The 26,561-nt window shown below is 35.5% G+C and overlaps 1 pseudogene across 1 annotated transcript; it reads left to right on the top strand.

Moving 5' to 3' along the window:
• The first annotated feature begins 1,906 nt into the window (after nucleotides 1-1,906).
• LOC309627715 (large ribosomal subunit protein bL9m pseudogene) lies at nucleotides 1,907-15,769 on the top strand (annotated as a pseudogene). Its single transcript has 2 exons — nucleotides 1,907-2,027; nucleotides 10,663-15,769. The product of its transcript is annotated as a large ribosomal subunit protein bL9m pseudogene (transcript).
• Nucleotides 15,770-26,561: the final 10,792 nt, after the last annotated feature.

The following is a 26,561-nucleotide window of genomic DNA, read 5'->3' as shown; positions in this document are numbered from 1 at the left end:
AAAGGCTATATTATATGGACCCTTTATACTATTTAACAAACTGATTTTAATTTGGATGCAAGGAGAAACCAATGGAAGTTTTAAGTGGGGCTAGAAAAAAGGAGGTTTGGAAGGTAGTGATATGGTTCTAATTAAATTTCTAGAAGGCTAGTCTAGTGGCTGTATGAGGGCTACATTTAGTGAACAACAATGGAAGTAGGAGAAAAGTTAGTAGACTACTGTAGAAGTCTAGGAGTGAATTAGGGTGGCGAAGAAGTCAACCAAAAGAATATACTTTGAATATAGAGCTGATAGATTGACTGTGGTATTGGATTTGAGATATGAAGAAAAATTAATAAGGAATGACTTGCAGGTATTTAACCTGGGAAACTGTGTGGACAATGGTTTCATTAACTGAGATGAGAAAGACTAAGATAGCAATAGGGGTTGGGAAAAATTTTCAAGACCTTGGTTTTGGACATATAAATTTGAGCTGCATATTAAACATCTGAGTGAAAATTCTGAGTAGGAAGCTTGATAGACAAATCTGTAGCTGTAGGGAAACTTGGAGGGATGTATTATCTCTGCTGTGCATCTACAACCTAACAGTGCCCGACCCGTTGTATATACTCAATGAATATTTGCTGAGTAAAATAAATGAATGAAGAATCTACTGCCCTTACTCTTACTTTTTACTCTTCCTGTAGTCTTCTAATTAGTTCATCATTTATTCAGTATCTCCCAAGCTTATTCCACATGGGGAAGAATGATGACATAAATAGGAAATCTGAACATTTCACATACTGAAAAGAAAACTCCTTAAATAGATTCTTAAATTGAAATATTTCGTATAAATTGAAATAGCACTAATTCTTACCTACAATATGAAAATCTCTGGAATGACTAAGGAAACTTAAGTTCCTAATACTATACCTGATACGTCTTTGATAGCTATTTATCATGATAGGCTCTGCCTATGAAGAACATATGTATTCTTTTTGTGTTCATTCATCTATTCATTGATTTTTGAAAAACACTTATTGCATCTTTACCCTGCTGCATGCACTTTACTAGGCATTCAAGGGATTCCATGGGAGGATAATCCCGCTGCCTGTGCTGGAGTCTAGCCATACTATAGAAATCACAACCAGCGCTTTACATTCAATAAAGTCGCAATCATACAAAGTTTAATGGAAACATGAGGTAGGATGTTCTAGAGACTTCCTGGTTTGTTATATTTTACATGAAAGTAGTAACAGAGACTGAAAAAGGATAGTCCAGGCAAAAGAAACAGTGTGCTATCTAATTGGCATATTATAGAAAAAACTGTGGCAATACTTAAAGATACACTGAAAAGGTCAGCAGCAAGGATAAGAGAAGAGGGTAAGAAATCAAAGACAGAGAAAAGGATAAAGAAGCCATTTGAATAATCTAAGTGAACTCCCTGATCTAAGGCAGTGACACTTTGAATAAAGCGGGGCTTCCAAATTTCAGACTTTGACATTTGGGGACAGATAACACCATTCACCTGGACGTGCTGAGGGAAAAATGGAAGAGAGATTGGGACATCCACATGGGGATGTCTAGTAGGATGGGCGGATCTGGAGAAAGGTTGAAATTTAACGCATAGAGCATAGTTATATCAATGACAGTTTAAGATATGAATGTAGCTATGAAAAGCCAGCAAGAGTAAAGAGAGACTAACAGCAGAGGCAGAACCCAAGAAAAGAAAGTATACAGATAGAAGAGAAAGAGTATATATAAGAAACTGAGTGGTCATAGACAGAGATACACATATGGAAGTAACCGGATGCAGTGTCATGAAAGCCAAGAGAGGAGAGTATTTTGAGGAGAGGAGGATCAATAATGCCAGATGACACAACTGTAAGTTAAAAAGCATAACATTTAAATACATTTTGATATAGTGATGCAAGATGAAGGAGAAGAATCCAGCAATTCTTCTGCCATTGTGAGCAATGGTCAGGATTTTGCTAGGAGAGCATGCAGATTTTTGAACAATGTAATTCAAGAGAAACTCTTTGGGGAAGGTTTTAACGATAGTCAAAATAATTGAAAATTTGACACAGCAACAGAAGAGTAGAGAAATTAGAGATCTTCAGTCCACAGAAAAGATGATTTAATATAGTTCTCCAAGCCATCCTTACTTATATGAAGGACTCTTACAGGGAATGTCTCCTCTGGAACACACCACTGGGAGTTAAGAAGTTAAGACCAGAATAATATTTCACTGGGAAATGCTGTATTCTAATTTGGAAGAATAGAACAAGTCTGTGACTAATGAACAGAAATACATATTTGAATTTATTTGAAATGGGAAGGGGTAGGGAGAAGTTATAAAGATACACATTATGGTACTGAAGGGAATGGCAATGTCTAATTGAGGAAAATAATGCCTTACTGAAGTATTCTGGAGGTTTCATAGTCAGAAAAATAAATATGCATGATTTTGTTTGCAGACTACCTGACTATATCTTTTTATGGAGACTAAACAGGTTTTGCTTCTAGTTATAAGAGAGTAATACTATGTTACTGTTGTATCTCCTCTAAATTTCAATTGTTGGTGCAGTTTTGTGCTTCTAGAATGAGTATGGTAAGCACAGTAAAATCTTGCTTTTTATCTTCCATTGCTTCTGAACCTGGAAGTAAGCATTAGAATAATTATTTAATATTTATTAGGTACTTTGACTTATATACTCTGGGAGCATATGAAGATTGAAACTATAGCTGAGTAACAAAAGGAAGTATAAGCCTGTTGAATTACTTTTTTAATCCAGGAAAATAACATAAATCTAAATTATCCTGGTAATTCCAAGCTTTATTAGGCAATTCTTTTTGTGATCCCATTAGTATGAAAATGGCAAAAAATAGTCTGCTTGGCTGTGTATAAAAACTATCTAGACCTTAAGTGGTAGAATAGAATATTTTAGGAATATGATTGACCTTTCATGACTAATGGTTTGTGATTTATTATTTTACCTCCCTTCCATAAAAATGGAATTTAGGAGAGTGACAGATAGTTAAAAGGAATTGAGGGTCTTTTTCCTGGCCAGATTTATGATGGACTTTACTATGCTTCCAAGGAGGAAAAGGGTATCTTCAAGGATGGTCATCTTAGGCATAAATTTAGCCATTATTGATTACATTGTCCTCTAGTTGAAATAACTAATCTTTCAGCTGATGGCAAATGGAAGTAAAATGTTCTGATTATTTCACTTTGAATTTTAAGAGGCACAGAGTCAAATTTAAACTTAGCCAGCTAAAAATAAAATAATAGAAAAAGGTGCTGCCAGCTAATGAAACAAAAATAGAAATGTTTTCATTACTTCAAAAATAATGAAAATATATTTTAGTAAGGAAGAAATCAACACTCCATTTCCCAGCATTATTTTGGAAATAGATCATAGAATGATAATGTAAGAAGACCAGATAGGAAACACAACAAACAAAAATTAAACTTTCAAAATAATTCAGTATAAGGTACATGGGAACCTCAGAAATAACTCTGTGCTTTATAAACATTTATTAATTACACAAAAAATTACCATTTTTCATTAGTGTTAGATGGAAAAAAATTAAACCCAAAACCATACATATTTTTTTTTCTTTTTTCTTTTTTTTAAATATTTTGGTCTTAAAGAAGTGAAACAGAAAATAGAAACCATTGAGTGGTTTCGTAGATCTTGTAAAGATAAATAAATCACAAAAAACTTTCTGAATAACACATAGTATGTAACTGAATATAAATCAACTGTAGCATATTATCAACTTTTCCACAAATAGCTTTTCATTATGACTATAAGAAAAATTACTGCTAATATTTTCCTCACTGGGCCTTGTGCTTTGTATTTAAAAAGAATTCAAAAGAACAATTACAAAGAAAAAATATGCCTTACTTGATGTGAGGTGTAACACTAGTTTCAATTTAGCATATCGCTTTAGAAAATTATAGAGTCAATCATTTGTTTTCAGGTCATATGACAAAAACTGCACACCACCTAAAATAGGGCTAATATATCATATACTCAATGTAACATTTGGTTAAATAGACCATTTACTCAAATCTCAGTGCCCAATTTAAAAAATCAGAATCTATAATTTCTTAATCAAATACTACTAAACAAAGTTATTTGTGAATTTTTCACAGCTGTGAAATATCAAATATGATCACAGCTCCACAGTTAAAAATAAACAGAATTTATGAAATTATTTTGATAATTGAGACCAACATACCAATATATTTTTCTTATGACTTCTTTTGCAAAAACAAAACAAAACAACATATGTAAGGAGGAATTATGAAATTGAGGCAGTTGACAATTAAAATAGGCCTTTGTGTTTTCAAATAATATGATTAACCTTAGAGAAATCTATGCTAAAAATGAAGACTACCAGTCATAAGATTTTGACCTATTACCATATGTTCCTATGAATACAGTTTATGCTATTTATAAAAAAGGAAATCACAGAGCTTTTCAATATATTTATATAAACTTTACCCTAAATTTACTCATGGAAAAAAAAAGCTTACTATTAGTCTAGAACTCTGCAAGGTGCTTAGAATAAAGAAATGCATAAAAAGTAGGCCCTCAACTTGAGTAACTGAGGATCCCATGCAGGAGATAGATGTTATAATCTTAGACTTTGTATCTCTGAATCCATCATCTACCATACCCCATCTTTCTCACTCCTATCAGGCACAGTAACCTACCTTTATTCCTCAGATACAAATACACAAAAGGCTTTCCCACTGGAGTTTCCCTGTGCCTGGGATGCTTGACATGACCAACTATTTCTCAACCTTAAGGTCTGTGGCACTAATAATTGCCTACTCAGCATGCCTATTTCCTATCTTTTTGCTTAATATTTTGTATAGAGGAAGAGATCATGTTTATTTCAAGCTAAATATAACAACAATAGTCTACAGTTTCTTAAACTCCTTTACTATTAGTGCATACATATTTCCCAGTTGTTGGCAATATAATGTAAGCAAAAATTTGTTGTACACTTTTCTGGGAAACACATTGTTTCCCAAAAAATAAAGAACAGATGTTAACTATTCCTCACCTCTTTCTGCTTTGTACAGAGGTGGGATGAATGGAGATGCATCAGGTGACCATGAGGCAACAAGCTTAAAAGAGAAAGCTAAGAAGCTAAGGATAACTAAGTCATGGTAGCAACAGCCTACTTCTAGAATTCTTGAATAAGAAAAAAAAACTATATTTAAATGTCATTACTAACTGGTACAAAGCCCCAGCTAAATTTCTATGCTCAAACATAAGATTTATTCTTTAAAATTCCTTCTGCAACCAGTTATGTTAGAGTGCCTAAACCTTTTTTGTTTATTTCCAAGCATGTATATTAACATGTGATTTTCTTATTTATTTATTCGTTCACTTGTTTATTGTCTGGCTCCAATTCTGGGTGGAATGTCATCTCCATGAGGAAAGGGAGTTTGTCCTTTTGTACACCTTGCACCTTTTGTACATTTAAATCTATCAGGGAGAACACAGAGCAAGTGATCACTGCCTGAATACAGGAGACAGAGGAGAAATTCTCAAAGTGTGTATGGAGGAAAAGTATTCCATCTGAATATGGGATAAGACAAGGAGACATGAAGAGATGGCAAACAATTCTCCCTGAGTAGAGCACAGTATCCGGTGGGAGGTAGTATAAGATGAGGCTGAAAGGAATGCTTTCACATTGGAAGGAGTTTATACTTCACCTGTTATAACATGCAGAACCTCTGATTAAATTAATAAAGCAAATAATGTGATGGTTATGTACTTCTGAAAGATAAGTTTCAGGCCTGGTATATTAGAAGGGAAAGAGATGAGTTTGGTAACCAGTAAAAAAAAAAATTATTGCAGTGAGTTATGCAAAAAAGTGAAGGAAACTTCAATCAGGTTAAATTGATTGGGATGGAAGAGGATAGACATATTAAAGAGATTTGGGTCTAGAATCTATTTTAGTCATAAATTACAAGAAAAAGTTAATTTTATACAGGTATTTCAGAACAAGGAAAACTTTTGGTATAACAGTAAACTTGATTTTATTCATCTTGATTAAAGTGCCTACAGAACAGTAAGGTACCATAGGTAATAATGATTACCAGGCAATAGTTAATCCTGGATTAGGAGCTAAGATAAAGTGTCAGAAGAAGATGCAAAAATTGAAGATACAAAAATATAGTTATTAGTTAAAAATATGAAGGTGGATAGATACCTTTCAGACAGAAAATGTAGAGGAAGATAAAAAGAAGATCTAGGAGGGAACTTCGGGAAAACCCAATACTGAATAAAACAGGATTAAAAAAACATGAGATGTAGAAGTTATAAAGACCTAAGAAAATCAGAAAAGAAAAAATCTTCATAATACACTTAAAAGAATGCATAAGCATCTGGTGAGAAAATATTTTAAATGCCACCAAAATATCAAGATAGAAAACAAAATCAAAGTGCATGCTGGATTTAGTAATTAAGATGTATTTATTCTTAGAGCAACAGAAAAGTTTCTGTTAAGTATAAATGTTTTTCTACTGATCTGAGTATACATAAACAATTTACTGCTTTTGTCAAAAGAAGAGCAGCAGGAAAAGAGGAAGGGTCCACATTAGTTGGCCATCTATCCACTCTGGTAAATGTGATAGTACAGCCAAATGCAATTTAATTTAGGAGATCAGAAAATGTACTGTTTCTGGCACACACAGCTTCTGGAGTATATTATATCAATGCCTACAACACAAACTTAAATCAACAGCAGAGCTGAATATGACTACCTAGTGCAAAATAAATAGGAGACAACTTGTCAGTCATATAGCTCCATCAGGAACAATCCGCTTATTCTTTACATTTTCAGTCATTTAAAAAATAAAAAATGACAACTAATGGTGAATGTTGCTGAGCTGGGAGCAGTGGCATGCATCATCCTTTTAATATGAGAGAAAATATCCCTCTATTTAATGGGGGGTATTTCTAATTTAGAGTAACATGGTAACAGCTGATTTTGTACCTCCACATTCTATGCTCTTTTTTTGTGCACAAATGATTTGGCTCCGTCATGGCCATTTCTGACTTCTCTTGACTACTACCTATTTGGGCATCAGATGCAGTTTATCCCCACAACAAAATTCTCCAACATTCTGAGAAGAGCCTTCTTATTTGAGTGTGTCTATTGAATAATTTGTTCTTTCCAGTTTCTTTAACTTTTGGCTATAATTTAAACAGCATATAGAAAATTGCACCTGTCATAATCATAGAGTTGCTGACAAATTAAGCACACCTGAATAACCAGCACCCAGATCAAGAAATGGAATTACCCTAGCACTCCAGAATCCCTCCTGGTCCCCTTTCAGGTATTACAGAACAAAAGATAACCATGAACCTGAACTCTAACACAATATATTACTTGGCCTCTTTCGTTACTCTATAAATGTCTGATGACCAATGTACTTGGCACTTTTTCATATGCTTACTGATTGGTTATCTGGATTTCTTCTTCTATTAAGTGTCTGCTGAAACCTTTTGCCCGTATTTCCACTGGATTTATGTCTTTTTACTATTAGTTTGTAAGAGTTCTTTATTTATTTTGGATAAAAATCCTTTATTTGGATCCATGTACTGTGAAATCATCTTCCTTCTATAGGTTGCTTTTTCACCCTATGTATAGTGTCTTGTGAAGGCAGAAGTTATTATTTTTAATGCAGCACAAATTACTATTTCCACTTACCATTAGTTATGTCTAAGAAATCCTATCTACTCCAAAGTCACAAAGATACTGCATGATATTTTCTTCTAAATTATGCAATCTACAATTGACTTTTGTGTGTGATGTGAGGCAGGAGTGTATCCAGTTGACTCTACTTGTTTCAGTTTTTCCTTATGCAACATAAATGGATAGATTTTTAAAGCTGTGTATTATACAACTCATTATTTTTAAGTACCAATCTTAAACCCTTGGAACTTTCTTACAATTTTAACAAGCAAAATAATGTTGCTATAAAAGAAGACCCCTGCCATACTGAAACCTACTACAGAGAGTTAATTACAATAGAACACAGAAGATCACAAATTAAATCTGCACCCTCATTGTAAAGATCTAGGAAAGGGATACTCACACAGAAAACACTGAGCTTTGAAGGAAAGGAGTGAACAGAGACACAGAGGCTAGAAGACAGAGTAGAGAGATTTATAAAAGAGATGTATTTAGTGGAGGTTTTCAAAAGAAATCAGTCACACTATGTAATACTAAACATTCTACTCTGTTTCCCCACCTAAACATCTTTAGTAAATCTCTAACAATGTCCACTAAATAAAGAATATTAATTTGAAAATTCATCAAGTTATTAATCAGTGTGGCAGCTCTGTTTCTCTTTCAAATCCTTGTACATATTAGAAGTGATGTCACTTAAGGTGGCCTTGTAATATATATCCCATCATGTTGTTTGCCAAGGATGTGTAGTCTGATACAATGTCTGAAAACTTAAAGAAATTTGGTGAATATGAAATGACAAATATAATATGAGGAGCAGATTTGCATAAGAGAATTTTAGCAGGCTCTCTTGTTGAACACATAATTTGGTCTACAACTCATTAGATGCCCCAGGATATTTTTATAGTAAATAATAAAAGATATCAAGTTGTACTGTTTCATGTGTATGAGTGAAATAACGTTGATGGTTTAAATTATTTGTAATACACAAACACATGAAAGAGAACTACATTCTCAAAAAAAAAAAGTCTCTGAACAACCACAGTTAACTATTAAAGGAATCAACAAATTTATCATTATTAGAGGTTTCTTTTAGATTTTAAGTATGTAGATCAATTACCACTGATGCTTAACTTGCTTCGATGGGAAAATGAAGTCAGCATTCGTTACCTATATAATTTAATAATAAACTTCATTATGCTTCTCATATTTTGCTCCATTTTAGACTTGATTTCAAACTCAAAGGATGGTTTGTCTACTATGGAGCTCACGGCAAAACTCAAACCAGAGAATATGCTCAAGAAACATATATTCCCAGCTTTTAGGAAATAATAGGTAATGAGCACACTATCCCTCTCTATACAGAGGAGAGGTTCTTCTTTAGTGGCCTTATGCTAACAGGTATCTTGTAAACACAAAAAGATGTGTTTGCTTGTTGATATAGAAGTCAATAGTTTAGAGCGCTTTTTGCTTACTAAAGTTTTTCCTATCCAAAGTAACAGTGGCTTCTTCATCATGGCTGTTTCCTGACTACGGCAGTGTAGTGTTGATATACCTACTGTACATAGACAAGACAATAGTTCCCTTAGAAACTTGGTCCTGCCGCATAGCTTTGAAAAGGGTTCCTAAAATCTCAATCAGAGATCTCTCTTTTCTTAACCCTGTCCAGGATTGTGTGAGAGATTTAATAATCTGTAATAAATTCCTTTCTGCTTAACATAGCTGGAGGGAATTTTTTTCTCTGTAATGGTAATTTGACCAATAATGTGTGTTGTGAGAATGAAATATAATGGAAATTGTTTAATACAGTGATTGGGAGATAATCAATGTTCAATAAATGTTAGTATCACAGTTATTGAGAATTCCTCAAATATGTATGAGGTATGAGAACTAAATTATTGCCAGTCGTATCAGTAAACAAAGGATGTCAGAACCATCAGCCATCACATTGCAGATGCCCTGATAGTGAACCCTGAGGGAACTCAGGAAGGAAACAAGGAATGCCCACCGTCTAGCAGGCATCAGACTACAGTCACCCCTGATGGTGCAGCCTGAGGAAACTCAGGATGAGAAAACACAGGATACTGGTCCCAGATAGCTGAGGTGCACATCAAAAGAATGATTTCAGTGAGCCCAGACTCCTGCATCTTCCCATACCTAGAAAAGTGCTAACTTCCTTGAGATATCTGGTTTTCTTTTATTAATAGTAATCTTTTGATGTTCTGACTACCTGATTCTGTTGCAAATACTCCTCTATATCCTGGCCTCCTCCTTTCCTGTTTGGAGCAGTCTCTCAGAGTTAAGATAGTATCTCCAAGGCCTGAAGTCCTAAGAATGTCCGTCGACTAAAACATAACTCTCAACTTTTAGGTTGTGCTTTTTTTTTTCAGTCAACGGGTATAAACTAAGCAACTATATGAAGAACCTAGGGGCAGGACAGGAATAAAGATGTAGACCTAGAGAATGGACTTGAGGACACGGGGAGAGGGAAGGGTAAGCTGGGATGAAGTGAGAGAGTGGCATGGACATATATACACTACCACATGTAAAATAGATAGCTAGTGGGAAGCAGCCACATAGCACAGGGAGATCAGCTCGGTGCTTTGTGACCACCTAGAGGGCTGGGATAGGGAGGGTGGGAGGGAGACGCAAGAAGGAGGGGATATGGGGATGTATGTATACGTATAGCTGATTCATTTTGTTATAAAGCAGAAACTAACACACCATTGTAAAGCAATTATACTCCAATAAAGATGTTAAAAAATAAAAAAGGCAACTATAGATGAAACACTTCTGAGCAAAGTTAAACGGCAAGTAAATTCCTAGGAATTTTAGATTACCTCTGGCTATCTTTCACAATTTCTCCTTATGATCTATTGCAATTTACTCTAATCTGGGGATGGTGACCTCATCCTTACCTTCCTAGCTGAAGATTCTGATGCCCTTCTGCCTCAGTTGCAGTTCAGGGACTGTATCAAACTCCTCTGCACGGTCTCCCTTCCCGTGGAGAAGAACATGGTGGCTGCGCATGCGCGGCCTTGGGGGGGCGGAGCTCTGCTGCGGGCGGAGCTCTGGGCGATAAGAAGCTGCTGCGACCTGGAGTTCCGGAGAGCCTGCGGGCGCAACTTGAAGGCGGCGTCCCCGGCTTGGAGCTTGATCTCAGCCTCTCTCACAATGGGAGCACGGTCATCGGGTTGCTCCGGTGGAAAGTGCTGCTAGCCCCAGAGGGCCGGAAGCCCGCGCCTGCACCGGCAACACCACGTCCGCAAGCTGGTGGAGGACGCGGAACACCAGCCCAGAGACAACGTGCAGCTCATCCTCACGCAGCCAGTGGAGGAACCTGGAGTCTGGAGGTGACCTGGTCTCAGTGAAAAGAACCTGTGGGCCGTAATTGACTACTTCCTCAAGGACCAGCTGTATATGCATCTCCTGAAAACGAGAAGCCACTTCAAGAGGAGAACTTGCTGAGACGAGAAGGAAGACCAGAGAAGATCCAGACCAAGGCAGGTGAGGCGACAGTGAAATTTCTGAAACGATGTCACCTGGACGAGGGAATGAACAGTGTCAAATGGGAGCTAAACCCTGAGATAGTTGCTGGCCACTTCCTCAGAAATCTTGGTGTTGTGGTCACCCCACATGCGTTAAAGTTACCAGAAGAGCCCATCGCACAGAGGGGCGAATGCTGGTGTGAGGTGACGGTTGTGGACAAAATGTCAATCAGTTGATCTAAGAAAGAATTGGACAATTTCATTCAAGCCAAATTTGAGGATTATAACCTGGGAAGAGCATCTCAGAACGTTCTGAGAACTAACTATTCTGTCAGTTAGAAATCAAGGCACAGTTATATAAGTTTTTTGAGACAGAGGGCTGAACATCAAATGATGTATTCACAGTTTACATAATGCAGATCTAAGTGGCATCCTGGTGGGTCATGTGACCCTTTATAAGATCAAGAAGGAATGTTATCTTTTAAGGAGTTGTCTTGTTGGTGCTAGAAGAATGTTGCTCTCTTTGGTTGAGCAGGTATTCCTGACCATGGGGGAGGTTCGGTCAATTCATAATACAGATACACGATGCACAGTGGAGGGTGAAGGGAGGCCAAAGGGCAGAGAAGAAATTTTATGTTTATAATTTTCTTGTGTTGCTGTAAAATATGAATTCTATTTCACACTGTAAATGGGCTTGGCACTGTGAGGGTACCTGTGTCTGTGGTGAACTTTGAGAGGCCCAAGACCAAAAGATATAAGTTCTGTTTAGCCCAGTAAGCTGCCAAGGGAATGGCCCCCACCAGCTCGCAGACTATCTGAACCTATTCTCCCTTCAAAACAGCAAAGCAGAATTAGAGGAGCAGTGGAGCAAAGATGGACCAGCACCACGGTATCACTCCCAGCTCTGACCAAATACGGAATTTTAGAGACCATCGGAAGACAGCAGACTAGACTGTACGTACCTATTGAATTGTCCATATTTGCCATCTTCATCTTCAACAGTTATCACATCTGGCCTTGTTGGGGCAGTCCTACTCCAGAAATACCAGGCTGTAATTTTGATAAATTGAGTATTAATAGACCAGAAGAGTCTAGATCCTATTTAGCCTCTTCCTCCATTAGAATTCATTGGAGTAAATGGTAGAGCTAGCTCATTCTCATCATCCAAACTGAATGTTTGTACCTCAAGAAAAAATGAAGAGGTGTGTTCTTTAAAAAAAAAAAAAAAAGCTCATTTATGATCACTGGCTTTTAAACAGAGTATTGAACATATGATATACTTGATGATTGAATGAAGGATAAAACTTCTCTTTGGATGTACTCCAAGCTTACTTATCTAAGTATTGATTTCAAGGCAAAGGATGTTATTCTGCGCCATCTGATATAAAGAGAGAGTAAAATCTTCAGACCAGATGAAGACAATTCAGTCTTAGTCGGTTTACATCATAGTAGTTTTCAAAATTATGGAAAACTTGTATGCAAGAGAAACATAGAATATGAGGTTCTGAGCCGTCAGAACTGTCTCACTCACCATTGCATCCAATGATCTTAGCTCAGGGCCTGGTATGGTGACTCACTTAAAAATCACCATCCTTGTCATCAACATCCTAGAAACAGTAAAAACTCTACCAATTATTGTCACTTTATAGTTTGTGCATTTAACAGGGCTTGGAGAAAGGTATAAAAAACCCAAATTTACCCATGGGGCCTCTGAGGCTGAGAGATTATCCAAGGTTACAAAGTTAGAAAGTGGCAAAGCCAAACATTAAACACAGGCTAGTTTAAGAAATCTCAAGTTGTGAATAGCAGAAAGCCCCTTTAGTGTGAAATATTGTTTTTACTATGGCATTCTAGAGATGTTGCTAGTATTTGCCTTTCCCAACTATCATTTTAATCAACAACACAATGGGGATTTACTGATCCTTAGGCTTCTACAACTAAAGCTATCGTGTCTGTTCAAGTTTCTCCTCTGTTTTAAGGAAAAAAGACATCCCATAGGAATTTCCTACTTGAAGCCAATTTTCTCTCTGTGATTTAAATTAAATAATTAAATAATTGTATTTAGAAAAAAAAAAAAAAAGACACTGTAGTAAGAAGTGGAGGAATGCCAGGAAAAAAAAACCACACAAATATTTAATATATTTTTATTTTAAAATATAACATAAAAAATAGTGAACTTTTTTGATAACTATTACATGTATGTACAATTTTCTCTATAGGATATGTGAATTATTCAGAGAATTCACAACATTTCATTAAGGGCAATTAAGTCACACTATGAAGACTTAACTTGAAAAGTTATCCAAATATCCCTTCTGTTCTCAAATCAATTTGTCTCTGCTTCTATAGAATTCCAGCAGAAAGATTACATTATTTCTCTGATTAATGCAGAACATCAATCTAAATTGAGTAGCTTCATTCATAAAGCCTTTCAATTTATATTTATTTATACTAAGTACACTAATTTATTAAACTAAGTATACTAAATGCTGGGCATGTTGCTAAACTCCTGGGATGAAAAAAAGTGAATTATTTATAGTTTCTGATATTGATAACACTGCTGTCAAACTAAACCCTGAAAATAGAAAAATCCTTCCCAAGTAATTTAGCTGATCTTGGATGAAGAACTCAAAATGCCTTCTATTTCAATATTCTGAAAAGTTTAGGCTTTAATTTGATGACAATATATAGATAAGATGGGAACTGGTATATTCAGCAAAAAAAAAAAAAAAAATGACTATTCCTATAGCAATTTAAAATTCCTCTATGGTTGTTATATTAAATTGTTCATTTGTCAGCCTATTGCTTTAATATGTAGGCATTATTACGTCAACAAAATAAAGTGAAGTGGTCTCCACCACAACATTTATAAAGAGCATACAGATTATTACTGACAAATTATAATAGAGATAATCTACTTATACATAACTTAGTTTCATTTGTCTTCTCTAATCTCTACTTAAACTCATCTCTATGAATAAGTCTTCTCGAATAAACTTTACACAGACTTCACTCCATAAACTCTTACCTCATAAGCATATCTTGTCCTCCTCATTCCTAAGCATTTTGTATACGATTCTCAGATATCTCTGGGTTATAAACACCAGGAAGGCAAAAGTCATTCTGTGATTCATTTTCAAACCACTTCTAGGAGAAGTGGAGGAGGATCAAGTAAGATCCCGCATGCCACGCATGGCACAGCCAAAAAAAGGAAAGAAAGAAAGAAGTGTAGACATCTATTTATAGAAGTCAAAGATGTCAGAGAAAAATCAGCAGTTTGTGCCATTGAGGAGTAAAGGATGAACAGGTGTTCTCCAAACAAAAAAGTGACTCAGGATGTTCCACACAAAATGAATACCAAGTGCAAGGTGCAGAGGGGTTGAGAGAGGGTTGTTCAAGGGGAAATACAATTCAGCGTTCCTAGACTGAAAAATCTGAGGCAGACTTGGGAAAAAGGAAGGTTAAATTCATTGGTCAGAGTATGAACTGAAGTTGCTTGTATTTTATCCAGTAAAACAGTGGTGTTTAAATATTCTTTAGCTGTGAAAGTATTTTAAAATATCATTTGGCATCTTAGCTATAAAACAGATACACGTGGAACACCAGTAGTTGAAATGGTGAGCCAAATATCCAAAAAGCTTGTTGTCTAGCCTTCTATCACAGCCCCCTCGCCCAATGCACGTGGCTATATCCTCTAAGTTTAAGGAAATGATTTTGAGATAGTGGCTTTACATTCATGCAAATAATGCCTTCAGTAAGAGGAGGCCTTGGCTCATGAGTTGGAAGTGAAGCCTGAAAGCCTCTTAAAGAGCGAACAGAAGAGCTAGAAGCCAAGGATACTCAGAGATTGAATTATGCACGGTGCTAGCTTTAGAAAGTACCTGTGGCAGAAAGCACCTGTAGCACCCAGGACAAGTTCTGTAGGATCCAAGGTAAGACTTTAATTTTCAGATATATTGAGTTTTAGGGTTTGTCCTTAGAACCATGAGGATTTGAGGTAAAGGTCCACCTTGGTGGTTGAGTTGGGGTAAACTGAGACAAAGTGAGAGACTACACATACAAATGAATCTAGATGTGGAAGGATATAGTTTTAAGTTAGGAAAGTTTGAACATGTATATATACTGAGGGAAAAAACACTGGAGAGGAAGGCAAAGAGATGATTGATGGAGCAAGATGTCCAAGGAGGCAGACAGGAAGAAACAGGGTTAAAAACATTGGTGACTAGATCAGCCTTGGAATTAAAGAATTTGTTTTCTCATTTGGATCTTTGACCAGACCAATGAATAGACCTCTCTGTTACCTGAGCCATCGGGGTCCTTTTCTCTTAAAGCAGCATGGGTTGACATGCTATGGCTTGTAATCACAACAGTCCTGATTAATACAAACAGTGATGTAAATTTTCCTTTTAAGATGAAAGGATGGGTGCCAATAACGTTGAGATTATGAGGCTCTTAGAAGAAGTTATAAGGTCTTTTATGATGCCTAAACTATATCTCTGAACTTGGAAGCAAGATCATCCACTGAAAGGTGTGAGTGGGGCAGGCCTGGATTTCAGGCTTGAGGACAGTAGTTATAATTTTTTTTTTTTTTTTATAAATTTATTTATTTATTTATTTTTGGCTGCGTTGGGTCTTCGTTGCTGCACGAGGGCTTTCTCTAGTTTCAGCGAGCGGGGGCTATTCTTCGCTGCGATACGCAGGCTTCTCATTGGTTTGGCCTCTCCTTGTTGCGGAGCACGGGCTCTAGGCGCATGGGCTCCACCAGCTGTGACACGTGGGCTCAGTAGTTGTGGCGCACGGGCCCAGCTGCTCCACGGCATGTGGGATCCTCCCGGACCAGGGATCGAACCCGTGTCCCCTGCATTGGCAGGCGGATTCCCAACCACTGTGCCACCAGGGAAGTCCCAGTAGTTATAATTTAACATTTGAAAAGGAAAGGAGTGGAAACTAGAATGTAATAAGATTGCAGAGCAATATTTAGTCTATGTGATAAATGATTTGATGAAATTTAACGAACTATGGAAGACAATGTCAGTCAGATTTTTCGAATTTACTGAAAAACATTTCTCAGAAAAAACATCTCTTCTTAAATCTAGTTTTATGTTCACTTTTATATCCCTTGTCTCTTGAATTGGGAATGTATGCATACTTAATCTGCATGAACTATTTGAACTTGAAAAAATAGTTGCGTGATCTGCTATTACTGATAATTGTATACATCAAATATTAATCAGGTAAATCATGTTAGAAAGGTTTCTTATTAGAAAGGGAAAAAAAATCATTCCCCCTAATGCTTACGTTAATTCCCTTCTCTCCCTCAAGGTGTGTTTTCAGTCCCTTTTTAATTAAGAATAAATAATGAATATAATTTATCAGTGTCTTAAAGAGATCCTATTGGCCTTGATTACATGCAAATCAATTACTAATAATCTGTTTTTAAACAAAGAGCATTGCTTTTCACATCATTTCTGAAGGATAATAGATATACTTTTAGATCATTTGGTGAAATGTCTATAGATTATATGTGTGTGTGTGTGTGTGTGTGTGTGTGTGTGTATATATATATATATATATATATATATACCATGTAAAGACACATAAATATAGGTGTCTCCATATTTATATATTTGTGTATGTATACACACACACATCCACTCAACATATTTTCTATGTAAATATAGTATGTGGATATCTATATTCTAAACACAACTTTGTAAAAACATGTTTTTTTTTAAATTTCACTTTCTAATCTCATAATTCAGGAGAGTTCAAACATGTTAATGTGTGAAATAAAAATAAATTCTATACCTGTATTCATTGTACTTCCGTGTAAAAGAAAGTATACCCCTAAACAATTTTCTAGAACAGTCATACCAATAAAAAGTGTTTTATCCATATATGAAGAAAGAGAAATAAAAAGCACTTAGTTTTATTTTCATAGGTGCTATTCAAAAGATATGGTTGAAGAAACTTACTCTTCAACAGCCGCCAACTTACAAATAATTCCTTACTTAAGATGAACTTTTAAAACATGGCACTTTTTTTATAGACATAATGTCATAAATGCGTTCCCAGTTTCCCTGTATACCACATAAAGACAATTTATTCTACAAGTGGTTGAAATGGTGTATGTTGATAATAGAAAATAATTTTATGAAAGTCAATATTGTTACAAATAGAACACTCAGCTAAAGCTTCTCTATATGAATATTCAAGGCATAGTTGGACAAACTTCAAATATGGCATTCATCCATTGACATAACTAATACAAATCTGCACTATCATCTGATGTGAGGAGGAGATGGGTACACCAGTGAAGATAAGCACTATTTTTCTGAAAAAGTAAAACGTGTGTGAAAAACGGGTTTTTAAATGTGCTTCACCATTGTCATAATTATCATCATTTTGGATTCTCTTCTACCGTTAAATGCTCTTAAACTGATAAACCATTTGTATTATCTTCGTGTAGACTTAACAATCCATCTCCTTCTTTTCAATATTCTTCTCTAAAAAGTCTTCCAATAGAAAATTTCCAATTTCCAAATAGAAATTCCAATTCTTCCAAATAGAAATTTCCAAATAGAATTTCCAATTCTTCCAAATAGAAATTTCCAATTTCCAATTTCCAATAGAAAAATTCAAAAAATCATTAAGTCCATGTTAAGTGGTCTGATTAATTTTAACTTCTAGAAGATAAATCATTGCTACAAGTATGAGAACCAAGAAATATGTTTTTCAAATGTTATTGAAAGTTACTATTTAGAGAGGGACTCATTTAATGCTCCACAGTCGGTGTTTGCCCCATCACCAATGACCTAGTGAGTGATTTGGCCAAAGTTAGAACCCACATACATGGATTTCAAAGCGCTTGTCACCATTTTAATTATTACTCATCTGTCAGGCATGCAATTCTTTTAAGGTATTGCCCAAGGGTTTGCTTTTCTTATTCCTAGCAGTATACAAATGAGATCTTAGAGCTCTGTTGGCAAACTTCCGGAACAAGAAGTATATAGAATCTGTAGCACAAGATGCCTTGTAATGATTCTTCTCACTTCTTCTATAATCCATCTAAACATATATAACATACTACAATAAAAAGTAATATGGATCTTATACTTATTGTATGTTATGTTCAATAATATAAATTTCATATTAATTAAAGCATGGAATGTGCCAACAATCCTGTGTGGAAAGTTAAATCATTAGCTGCAAAGTACAAAGAAGAAAGTCACGGCGCAGATTAGTTAAGTGGTTTTTCAAAAAATCACACAGATTTGAAGTATTATAAAATGGATTTTAACCCAGACCATCTAATTTCATAACCTGAGTTTGACATGTGTATAAAATGCACTGCCTGTGGATTTCTTCTACTAGTTTGCTATACGACTTTAATTCACACTCCTCAGGGCTTAATTTTCCTCATCTGCAAAATATGTAACATGGTAAATCAACATTTCCCAAAGTACGTGCCTCAAAACTCTCCTTTTGAAATGCTAATTTTGTAGAAAAAAAAGATATTCATAGTCAATTGTTAGGAATACTAGGCTGAATGTCCATTTGAAAATCAAGATTCCTATACTTCTTCCTTTTCCCCCACCCTCAATCTAAGTAAGGGTTCATGGAACGTAATTTAGTAATTTTTGATAAGTGGATCTCAAATCCTATTTTTCTCCAATGTACCCTACTGTACGCTATTCTATATTATTTTATTTATTTTCAATATTGTGACCATCCAATCCCTATCTCATTTTACACACGCACACATATACACCCACACATACTCAATGTAGTGTGAGATATACTATTACAGCTTGAAGATGTAAGAAAAAGCACACAACCTACAAGTTAAATCTTAAAGTCTTTTCATCATTTCTGATACTCGGACCATAAGCTTTGTTTAAACCACAAGGCTTTGTGGTTTAAATGTGAGAGGAATTTATAGTTTCTCTTTAAAATTCAGTATGTAATAGATCTATTTTGTACATTTCTAATGAAACATTATTTGCTTAATTGCTTCATTTTATTTTATCTTTTCCCCATACTATTTAAGGTTGTTAACAGCAGGGGTCCTTCAGGCAGCCATTATCTCCCAGCTCCAACACTCCGTAGCCTTATAATTAAGAAATAGTCAAGTACATAAGCTTTTCATCGTTTCATCATCTGTAAATGGGTTAAAAATATCATCTTTTTCATGTAAGTGTTGTGATAACAAGCACAGTACTTGTCACGGATGGAACACTCAGTGAGCATTAGCTTTCACTGTAACTTCAGAACTATCTTAGTTTTGATTTTAAGGAGAGTCCTCTGTGCTTATCTTGGTTTGTGCTACAGTTGGGAATTGTATAAAAATTCATGGTAGAGATTTTTTTATCATCTTTGTCAAGAAAAGTTTTCTTGCAACACCTGCCAGTTTAACTAAGAAGCTACTATTCCCCATCACTAGTAGCTAGAAACATTTTAGTAGACTGTTCAGAATGCTGCTGGCAGGGTGTTGTTTGTTTTTTATTTCTACCCAGAACTTCCACTGAACAGGGAAATGCATGTGAATGTATGGGCTGAGTATGTCTCCGTCCCCAGATCATAAAAGATTCTCCCTATGAAATGGAGGCTGTTTTGTCTGACATCATTTCCAACTCTACTTCGATTCATGACCCTTTTTAGCTATGAGAACTGATTTGAGTCTCCAAATTAACTGCAAAACTTTACCAAGGTCACATCATTTTAAGTAGTAGAACTAGAATAACATCCATTTTGGAATAATTTCAGAGACGTCATGCTGTCCTTTATGCATGGTCTATATATTTCCTACAGCATCAAAGTTAACGGAGAGCAATACTAATGTAATGAATACATTGAGTTATTTGTTTAAAGCCTGTGATTTTTTTCAAATCCATGCTGATTATTTCAGAAAAGAAGCATTTTAGATTTTTTTAATTGCAGTGTCAGAGCTAATTAACAATTATGTTTTTCTCAACGACTACTTGTTTTATCATCGTTTCCTTTCATATATACTTTGCAAATTAATAAGTCGTTCGCTTTGCAAAGTGCCAAACATGGCAAAATTTCCTAGACTAGGCTGAATATGTAAGTATTACATGCATCACCTACTCAATTCAGCTTGAATCAGTATTAGTTTCAAAGTGTATATTTTGTTAAAAAAAAAGTTTTATCCCCCTCTTGTTCTGATTTCAATTATACTTAATATCTGCACATTCAAAAACACCAGAATTTTAGGGCATTTTTATCTTCAATTTTAAGACATATTCCTTTCTAGTTGACAAACCCAGATGAGGTGGATATTCCATTCTTTTGTTTGCATTATAATTTCAGGAGAGGATATACACTTTAAGTAGGAAAAAAAAAATCTTTATTCATGGTGGATACAAAAGGACAATTCTAAGAGTTACTTTTACTTAACTCATAGCAGTCAGGATATTAAATGTTCACAGGACATACTCTTTCAGCATAAAGTTAGGTTTTTCTTAGAATCTGTTTTTAAATAAAGACAGTGTTGGTTTCAAGATTTTAAACATTCAAAAATCCACTGTGTTTCTTTTATCTTCTTGCTGGTGATAAGACAGAATGTGGGTGCTTTAAATCCTCTTGATGCGTCTGTCACTAGCACAATAAACTCTCCTCCTGTGCTGAAGAGCCCCTTGTCTGTCGCTGGGATCCCTCTGAAGGTGAAGATTGCCATGTGAGTTTTCTATCGACTTCCTAAAATGTAACCTCCTCATCTAGGCTGCCATCTCTAGCGTGACAGATTGGGTAGATTCCATCATCGGATCACACTGTGTTTTACCATTGGCGGCCAGGTGTCATCTTTGGAGAAGAGAGTTAAGCTTTTGTCAGAGAGTATTTCTCTTGTTTCACTTAACATCGACTCACCTTTTGGTATTGAAAGCATAAAATATACAAACTGAGAAGGCTATCCCCAGGCAGAGTTTTCATCCTACTCAAGGCAGTCGCAGGAGTTATAAAGATCCTTCAATAATCTGTCAAAAACTGACATCACTGTATAAAGAGCTGTTCATTTCTATACCTCATTTTGGATTGATGTACGTGCACTTTTATATCCTTCGGTTCGATATAACATTTGGCCTTTCATGTTCTCAGTTTCAGCTACAGGGAATTCAAAGCTATTTCAAAGCATAATTATACCAATCTGCATATAAAAGGCTATATGTCCTACAGAGGGTTGGATGGAAAAGTAAACTCTTTCAAAGAAGAAAATTAGAAGTATTTCCCACAGCTAAAATTCACTACAGTTAATACATTTTTTATCTGATAAGAAGTTTTGTTTTTTTTTTTTTTAAGCCAATAGAAGATTAATCCAGAAAATGATGGGGACTTTTTTGTGAGGTAGGGAGGAGAAGAGGAATGGACACCTGAAAACTGAGGAGGAAAGCAAAGAAATGGTACAAATACATTATACAAATCATTTGTGAAAATGGTCACATCGCGCAAGAAAAATCAATACTTACAATCCTGTAGCAGACAATAGGAGTCTCACTTGTATATTATATTAGTTATCTATTGCTGCACAACAATATACCCCAAAACATATTATTATATCATAATTGGTGTGGTTCAAAATCCTTGGTGCAGCTTACCTGGATGGCTCTGGCTATGGTCTCTCTTGAGATCCACAGTCAAACTCTTGGCAGGAGCCATGGTCGCCTTTGAAGATGCAACTTGAGGGAGAGGGTCTGCTTCCAAGCTCACTCACATGATGGCTGATAGGCCTCATTCCCTTGCCACCTGTGTCTTACCTCAGATCTGCCTCTGTGACATCTCCACAAGCAATCCAAAAGAGAATGAGAAAGGAAACAAGAAGGTCCCCAAGACGGAAACCATCGCCTTTTTATAACTAATGTCAGAAGTGACATCTCCTCACTCTACCACATTCTATTTCTTAGAAGTGGGTTACTCTATCCCACCCACCTTCAAGGGAAGAGGGCTACTCAAGCATGTGAATACAAGGAGGTAGAAATCATTATGGACCATCCCAGAGGCTGCCTACCCCACATAGATACACTCATATTAAGTTGCTTTGGGTACTTTTTTACATTACAAAAGACTTTTCAAAATACAAGTCCTGTAAATGTGGTTTTAAACTGAAAGTAATTGCTATTACACAAATTTTGCAGTTTTATTTTGTTCCAATTATTTGCTCTCCAATTATAATCTTGCTAGTTATAGAAAGTTTCATAACTTGAAAATGATGAGTACAGTTACTCAAATCTTTAAGATAATTGTTTTTATCTTTTTTTACCATGAAAAAATTGAGATTAAAAAAACCTCACAAACATAATTGTGTAAATTCTGGAGCTAACAAAATACTTAGCACCGAAGTTATGTAACATATGGTTATCCTAGTCCCAAACAGTAAAATGTGTCTGTATGTGCCAGCTCTTAATTACCAGCTCATTAACACTCAGGTGTCAATTGCTGGTGGCAAAGGCAATACCCAAATGGCCTAGTTTCTGTCATGCACAGTGTAATTAAATTGACCTCAAGTACTGAAGCTTGCAAGTTGCCTGATACTATTTGGACACTAATTTCAGGCACTATTCAAAGTAGAGTAATATGGTAAATAAACCAATGTAATGAAAGAAAAGCTCTATTGGGGTTTAAAGTGTATTTTCATATGTAATTATAATCTTTTAGACAATTGTATAAATAATCACCATTCTAATCTATATCAAATATAACAATGCATATCACATATTTGATATTAACCTTATTGAACTAAAATTCCACTCAATCTCAAGATAAGGATAAATTTGTTACCCATCAAAGTGAAAAATAAATTACTATAATAGTTGCATTTGGGGAAAATGGAATTACATATGATATTTTGTGATCTCATTTATTGATTTGTACTGAGAGAAATGAATTATTTATATTTGTATTTAGATTATCAATTTCCAAATATGACTCAACATCAAACATATAAGTGATATAGCCTTAACAACAACAAAAAATATACTAGCAAGAATCCCACAAACTCCCACAAATCTAATTAATCTTCATGACATTCTCTGTCATACTTTGCTCATGAGCCCAAAGCTCATTTTCAAGCTTCCAGTTAAAGATAGAGAGAAAGTGAATCCATGCACTAACCTTCACTCTTCCCAAAACTTCACTAAAATAAAAAGAAAAATTTAAAGGTAAAACCTACAAAAACAAATAAAAGACAAATAAACAAGTGAAGAAAACAACTGTGACAACATTTGGAAGTTCGGAAGTAGATCAATAAATTATAATTGACTTTGTGGTTTTGAAAATATTTAATCTGTAGCTGGAAGTTTAGAGTATGAAGAAGAAATCTGATTTATCCCACAGAAAATTCCAAAGGCTCAGGAATTGAGAGAACAAATTACTTATGAAGTGGGAGTGAATATAAAAATAAAAAGAAGGATAAAAAATGTCATTAAGAAGCAATTAGGGGCTTCCCTGGTGGCGCAGTGGTTGAGAATCTGCCTGCCAATGCAGGGGGCACGGGTTTGAGCCCTGGTCTGGGAAGATCTCACATGCCACGGAGCAACTGGGCCCGTGAGCCACAATTACTGAGCCTGCGTGTCTGGAGCCTGTGCCCCGCAACAAGAGAGGCCGCGATAGTGAGAGTCCCGCGCGCACCGCAATGAAGAGTGGCCCCCACTTACCACAACTAGAGAAAGTCCTCGCACAGAAACGAAGACCCAACACAGCCATAAATAAATAAATTAATTAATTAAAAAAAAAAAAAAAAGAAGCAATTAGACTTCCAAGTTGCCCTCATGGACAGTGCACATATAGGTGATCAATTATCCCCTCTGGTTAGAAGACTGGAGATTTATTCTTTAAGGAGGTTAAAAGAGAGATTCCTAGATTGGAAGGCAACAGGCACTGTTTAATGTGAGATCATCATACCAAAAAAACTTTGGATCTTGCATCTTTTCTCAGTTAGCTTTCAGAATGCAAATGCCCAAGCTTATACCTCCAGGCAGAAACCCCCAAGACATTTATCTTGGTACTTAAACCAAGAAAAAATATAGCTAACATATTGATATTGGTGATTCCTTAATTATATGGTCCAGCCAGATCACCCTACAAATAAAGATATGCCACAAGCCCTCCAAAGAAGCACAGAGCTGTCAGCTTTTCTGAGTACTGTTCTTAATTCTGAGAAGACAGCCAAGTATCACAGGGCATTTGCAAAAAATCTCTACCATATTCCTGGAAACACTATTCAGGGAAAATAAAATGTAATACGAACCATCATCAACACCTTGAGACGAATAAGAGAAAATATTTCATACATGAAAAAGTTCAAAATAGCTTAAAAGGGAAATATTCAGAACACAAAAGGAACTCTTAGATTTAAAATAATAATACAATAATTAAATAACAAGCTCAATAGAATGTTGGGAGAGAAACCTGAGAAAATCTCACAGAAAGTAGATTTTAAAAATACAGAAAATATGGAAGAAAAAGTGAAGAAAATTTGTAGGTGAGTGGAGGAGTTTCAACTTACAAATAAAGAATTGAAAGAGATGAAGAAAATAGGGTAAAAAATGATGAAAGGAATAATTCAGAAAAATTTCCAAAAACTGAAAGACTTCAGTTTAAAGATCAAGCTACTAAGTAGCTGCAATGTGGTTGAAAATGATGATGTCTTGATTACTATAGCTTTGTAGTATAGTCTGAAGTCAAGGAGCCTGATTCCTCCAGCTCCGTTTTTCGTTCTCAAGATTGCTTTGGCTGTTCGAGGTCTTTCGTGTTTCCATACAAATTGTGAAATTTTTTGTTCTAGTTCTGTGAAAAGTGCCATTGGTAGTTTGATACGGATTGCATTGAATCTGTAGACTGCATTGGGTGGTATAGTCATTTTCACAATGTTGATTCTTCCAATTCAAGAACATGGTATATCTCTCCATCTGTTTGTATCATCTTTAATTTCTTTCATCAGTGTCTTATAATTTTCTGCATACAGGTCTTTTGTCTCCTTAGGTAGGTTTATTCCTAGGTATTTTATTCTTTTTGTTGCAATGGTAAATGGGAGTGTTTCCTTAATTTCTCTTTCAGAATTTTCATCATTAGTGTATAGGAATGCAAGAGATTTCTGTGCATTAATTTTGTTATCTGAAACCCTACCAAATTCATTGATTAGATCTAGTAGTTTTCTGGTAGCATCTTTAGGATTCGCTATGTATAGTATCATGTCATCTGCAAACAGTGACAGTTTTACTTCTTCTTTTCTGATTTGGATTCCTTTTATTTCTTTTTCTTCTCTGATTGTTGTCGCTAAAACTTCCAAAGCTATGTTGAATAATAGTGGTGACAGTGGGCAACCTTGTCTTTTTCCTGATCTTAGAGGAAATGATTTCAATTTTTCACCATTGAGAACGATGTTGGCTGTGGGTTTGTCATATATGGCCTTTATTATGTTGAGGTAAGTTCCCTCTATGCCTACTTTCTGGAGAGTTTTTATCATAAATGGGTGTTGAATTTTGTCAAAAGTTTTATCTGTATCTATTGAGTTGATCATATGTTTTTTATCCTTCAATTTGTTAATATGGTGTATCACATTGATTGATTTGCATATATTGAAGAATACTTGCATTCCTGGGATAAACCCCACTTATAGTGTGTGATCCCTTTAACGTGCTGTTGGATTCGGTTTGCTAGTAATTTGTTGACGACTTTTGCATCTATGTTCATCAGTGATATTGGCCTGTAGTTTTCTTTTTTTGCCTGGTTTTGGTATCAGGGTGATGGTGGCCTCGTAGAATGAGTTTGAGAGTGTTCTTCCCTCTGCTATATTTTGGAAGAGTTTGAGAAGGATAAGTGTTAGTGCTTCTCTAAATGTGTGATAGATTTCGCCTATGAAGCCATCTGGTCCCTGGCATTATTTTGTTGGAAGATTTTTAATCACAGTTTCAATTTCAGTGCTTGTGATTGGTCTGTTTATATTTTCTATTTCTTCCTGGTTCAGTCTTGGAAGGTTGTGCTTTTCTAAGAATTTGTCCACTTCTTCCAGGTTGTCCATTTTATTGGCATATAGTCGCTTGTAGTAATCTCTCATGATCCTTTGTGTTTCCGCAGTATCAGTTGTTACTTCTTTTTCATTTCTATTTCTGTTGATTTGAGTCTTCTCCCTTTTTCTCTTGATAAGTCTGGTTAATGGTTTCTCAATTTTGTTTATCTTCTCAAAGAAATAGCTTTTAGTTTTATTCATCTTTGCTATCGTTTCCTTCATTATTTTCATTTATTTCCGATTTGATCTTTATGATTTCTTTCGCTCTGCTAACTTTGGGGGTTTTTTTGTTCTTCTTTCTCTAATTGCTTTAGGTGTAAGGTTAGGTTGTTTATTTGAGGTTT

This window comes from Balaenoptera borealis, assembly GCF_965194805.1.
Source record: "Balaenoptera borealis genome assembly, chromosome: 4".
NCBI classification, from domain to species: Eukaryota; Metazoa; Chordata; class Mammalia; order Artiodactyla; family Balaenopteridae; genus Balaenoptera; species Balaenoptera borealis.
The sequence above is the reverse complement of the archived record's forward strand: the minus strand, read 5'-3'. Positions and strand labels throughout refer to the sequence as shown.